Source organism: Schistocerca piceifrons, unplaced genomic scaffold (assembly GCF_021461385.2).
Source record: "Schistocerca piceifrons isolate TAMUIC-IGC-003096 unplaced genomic scaffold, iqSchPice1.1 HiC_scaffold_961, whole genome shotgun sequence".
In the NCBI taxonomy this organism is placed as follows: domain Eukaryota; kingdom Metazoa; phylum Arthropoda; class Insecta; order Orthoptera; family Acrididae; genus Schistocerca; species Schistocerca piceifrons.
This window is the reverse complement of record NW_025729236.1, coordinates 235,001-240,000: the sequence shown is the minus strand read 5'-3', so window position 1 is coordinate 240,000 and position 5,000 is coordinate 235,001. Positions and strand designations below refer to the sequence as shown.

The window sequence follows — 5,000 nt, the reverse complement described above, 5'->3', positions numbered from 1 at the left end:
CCATTATTCCATGCACACAGTATTCAGGCGGGCTTGCCTGCTTTAAGCACTCTAATTTGTTCAAAGTAAACGTGCCGGCCCACCGAGACACTCAATAAAGAGCACCCTGGTAGGATTTCAACGGGGTCCGCCTCGGGACGCACGAGCACGCACGAGGCGGTCGCACGCCTTCGGCTCGCCCCACCGGCAGGACGTCCCACGATACATGCCAGTTAAACACCGACGGGCGGTGAACCAACAGCGTGGGACACAAATCCAACTACGAGCTTTTTAACCGCAACAACTTTAATATACGCTATTGGAGCTGGAATTACCGCGGCTGCTGGCACCAGACTTGCCCTCCAATAGATACTCGTTAAAGGATTTAAAGTGTACTCATTCCGATTACGGGGCCTCGGATGAGTCCCGTATCGTTATTTTTCGTCACTACCTCCCCGTGCCGGGAGTGGGTAATTTGCGCGCCTGCTGCCTTCCTTGGATGTGGTAGCCGTTTCTCAGGCTCCCTCTCCGGAATCGAACCCTGATTCCCCGTTACCCGTTACAACCATGGTAGGCGCAGAACCTACCATCGACAGTTGATAAGGCAGACATTTGAAAGATGCGTCGCCGGTACGAGGACCGTGCGATCAGCCCAAAGTTATTCAGAGTCACCAAGGCAAACGGACCGGACGAGCCGACCGATTGGTTTTGATCTAATAAAAGCGTCCCTTCCATCTCTGGTCGGGACTCTGTTTGCATGTATTAGCTCTAGAATTACCACAGTTATCCAAGTAACGTGGGTACGATCTAAGGAACCATAACTGATTTAATGAGCCATTCGCGGTTTCACCTTAATGCGGCTTGTACTGAGACATGCATGGCTTAATCTTTGAGACAAGCATATGACTACTGGCAGGATCAACCAGGGAGCTGCGTCAACTAGAGCTGAGCAGCCGGCCGCCCGGGAGTGTGTCCCGGGGGCCCGCGCGAACACGCAAGCGTCCGCTCAATCATTCTGCAAACAGGAGGAGGCTGAGCTCCCCTGCACAATACACCTCGAAACCCTCTCAGGTCCCGGCGGCGCGCAGCGCCGTCCCAAGTACTTGGTCGGGTTCGAGAGAGGCGCAATCGCCCGGAGTTAGGCGAGTAGACGCTTTCGGTGCGACCACCCGTGCTCCCAACTGAGCTTGCCGCTGCCGACAGAGGCCCGGGAGCGTGCTGTCGTGGCATTGCCGGCGGGAGACAACACGCGCCACCTACGGTGACCGGCAGCTCCAACGCCAGCGCCACAGAAGGACAAAAGCCCCACTTGGGTGCCGAAGCGAACTCTCCCAGCACAGCGCACGCGCCAACACATCCGCACAGCTGCGATACAAACCACCAGCGAGAACCGCTGGGGCGACCGAGCAGCAGACGGCGTCGCGGCGCCGAGCGCCGGGCGGCGGCGCATCCTCAACGCACACAGTCCTCAATCGGACCAGCACACTGAAGATGTCCACCGCGCTTCGCACCGGGCCCGCGAGGACCTACTTTGGCCGCACGGCGCCGCGCGCAGGGTGCGCCGGCGCGCAGCTGCGACGCCTGCCGCGTCCGTCGGCCGGCGCGCCTGCCACTGGCCGCCCCCACCAGCCGGCTGTAGCGCGTGCGCCCACGCACCGCGCGGCCAGCACGCCGGGAGGCGCCCCCTCACCGGCCGGGGACGGTCCCACCCAGCCACCGCCGCGTATCGCTTCACACCCAGATGCCGTTCAGTTTCGTCGGCATGGTGGGTATCGCTGGAACAACCGGTTAGTACCTCAACCTACCGTCGCCATCACCGATTCACCCCTAGCGAGAACAACCGCACCACAACGGGTTACCATTTGTTCATTTGCGTAACTTCACCAGAAAACGTATGCGTCCATCGCCATTTGCAACTTCCACGATTATTGCATGCCTGTGTCAGGTGTCACACCACACTACGTCTGCCCACATACACGCAACAAAATGTGCACGCCTAGACAATACGTGGAAGGTGGCCCCCGTACGTATGCGATGTCCATTGCTCGAACGACTGTCAACCGGCCTCTGTAGCATGTCGCAGATATGGAACGCGGTGCACCATGCTATCACGGTGTGTGAGGAGAGACGACTAGGTCCGAATACATCAACAGACAGCTCATGCTGATCGCCATCCACGGCGTCCGTTCCTCCCACACGTCTCTATGGCGTACCACACTGCAATCCAGCTGTCATAGGGAGACGACACGTAGCTGCGTGCACAATATTTGCACTGTATGGTCCGCCGTTTTTGGGCGCAGTCGTTGTACGGTCACACATGTGCCACGATGTATCATTCAGTACATAAGGACGAATGTGCAGTACAGATTGTGGTTTACGCGTACGACATCAGCGGACAGTTGACACAGGCCGCACCACAACGTAGCCTGAGTACGTCGCATGCGAAGGGCATTGAACATGCAAACTTCTCACCAACCAGCTTGCGAAGGCAGGGGGCAAGGTGGGGACGTGGGGAGGTGTGGGGGGGGGGGGGGGCGCGGCATGTACGTCCTGCTGCCATCCACATTACAGTGTACAGCAGGAGCATGTGGAAAGTCAGCAAGACTTGCAAGGTGTTTAACATGAAGCGATACACAGGGGAGCGGGCAGTGCGAGTAGCGAACTATATTGCGAGGGTTGCGGGTGGGCAACACTACACTAATTGAACGAGTCGTATAACAATTACAGAGCAGGTTTAGGCGACAACGTGGGTTACGTTAGCGGACAACGTGGGTTACGTTAGCGGACAACGTGGGTTACGTTAGCGGACAACGTGGGTTACGTTAGCGGACAACGTGGGTTACGTTAGCGGACAACGTGGGTTACGTTAGCGGACAACGTGGGTTACGTTAGCGGACAACGTGGGTTACGTTAGCGGACAACGTGGGTTACGTTAAGGCACAACATGGGTTAGGTTAAGGCACAACATGGGTTAGGTTAAGGCACAACATGGGTTAGGTTAAGGCACAACATGGGTTAGGTTAAGGCACAACATGGGTTAGGTTAAGGCACAACATGGGTTAGGTTAAGGCACAACATGGGTTAGGTTAAGGCACAACATGGGTTAGGTTAAGGCACAACATGGGTTAGGTTAAGGCACAACATGGGTTAGGTTAAGGCACAACATGGGTTAGGTTAAGGCACAACATGGGTTAGGTTAAGGCACAACATGGGTTAGGTTAAGGCACAACATGGGTTAGGTTAAGGCACAACATGGGTTAGGTTAAGGTACAACATGGGTTAGGTTAAGGTACAACATGGGTTAGGTTAAGGTACAACATAGGTTAGGTTAAGGTACAACATAGGTTAGGTTAAGGTACAACATAGGTTAGGTTAAGGTACAACATAGGTTAGGTTAAGGTACAACATAGGTTAGGTTAAGGTACAACATAGGTTAGGTTAAGGTACAACATAGGTGAGGTTAAGGTACAACATAGGTTAGGTTAAGGTACAACATAGGTTAGGTTAAGGTACAACATAGGTTAGGTTAAGGTACAACATAGGTTAGGTTAAGGTACAACATAGGTTAGGTTAAGGTACAACATAGGTTAGGTTAAGGTACAACATAGGTTAGGTTAAGGTACAACATAGGTTAGGTTAAGGTACAACATAGGTTAGGTTCGGTTACACGTTGTTGTAAGGAAAGGTGTAGGGGGGGGGGGGGGGGGGCGGGGGCGGCAGGTTCGTTGATAGTGATTATAGTAAGTGAATGCTTGTGACATGATCAGATTTGTCACGTCAGGATGCACCTTTGGCTTATTAGAGGCGGCGCTCCAATTCTATGCTTGTGTCACACCTGTGTCTTTGAGTCATGTCATTGTTTGTGCGCTGTGACAGGAGGTACTATTGTGATGTTGGGTGCACCGTTGTATAGGACATGTGTGGGTGTTGGTGCCTTATCTGCGCAATGGTGGATGTCGAAAGGGTGGGATATTCTATTTTCCGCATGGACCTCCTGGTCTGGTTGTGATAGTGTGGATTGTGTAATGTGGCGGAGAGGATGCACTGGATGTTGTTCCATGCTGGTGCTTACGTATTGTATGTGCGCCTGTTAGAAGCAGAGAGTGGTGCGTGATCAGAGTGTCTGGCTGACGTGTGGTTCCCATTGTGGGCAGACTCTTTCAGCATGTATACGGACAGTTGTATATATTTTCTGTAGTTTGATGGCTCTGCATTGATTACTAATCAGCGCCGTGTGTACGGGTAATCTGGTTCCAGTCCAAAATGTTCCATCTGTGTACATTAGTGACAAAGACTCCCCCCATGCAGTGGGGCTCGGTCTGTTATAACTCTTCCGCGTAATATATTTGCGCCACGTTTTTGCGACTGCGAGTGCGAGTGCGAGTGCGAGTGCAACGCGCATGGGGACCGACATGCTGATGGCTCGGTATCGGACGCCGTACAGTGAGCAACGCGATCGCGTCTCTCGCTCGTAAGTGGTACAGGTCGCGGCTCATGTATACGGACAGCGGGAATGTCGCATATTGGAAATAACTCTTCATGAAACGCAAGTTATAGGGGTGGATTGCACTTTACGAGTGCGGGAAACGTCCGCCGTTCATCCGCTGGAGGTGCGAGTTTGGCGGTTGGGGTGGTCCACGAACGGGTGCGGGTAGAGTCATTGCCGGTCCACGGCTTCGTGCGGCAGAGCCACTGGAGAATGGGTGCTATGGTCGACAGAGGCTGCAGGCTTTGTGGGTGGCGTCGAAAGGCGGGCACTGTGGCGCCATCGCTGTCTTAATCGGCTTGGCGTCGCATAGATGGCGGTATCGTCGTTGGAGGAGGTCATGTTGCGGGAGACCTACAGATGGCGGTATGTTTTGTGGTGCGGACGTAGTGTTGTCAGATGCGCATAGATGGCGGTATTGCATGTGGTGTCGCCCTATTTGCATAGATGGCGATACTGTTTTGCCGGCATGGGTGGCGTAGTTCCGTCGGATCCCTGTAGGTGGCAGTGTGCTATGTCTACTGTCGACACCCAC

The 5,000-nt window shown here is 54.1% G+C and overlaps 1 non-coding gene across 1 annotated transcript in view; it reads right to left on the bottom strand.

The window, feature by feature from the left end:
- LOC124774124 overlaps positions 1–908 on the bottom strand; it is a 1,909-nt gene extending 1,001 nt beyond the window's left edge. Inside the window, exon 1 of the ribosomal RNA XR_007015117.1 lies at positions 1–908. This exon is cut by the window's left edge and continues 1,001 nt beyond it. This is a non-coding gene — a ribosomal RNA (small subunit ribosomal RNA).
- Positions 909–5,000: the final 4,092 nt, after the last annotated feature.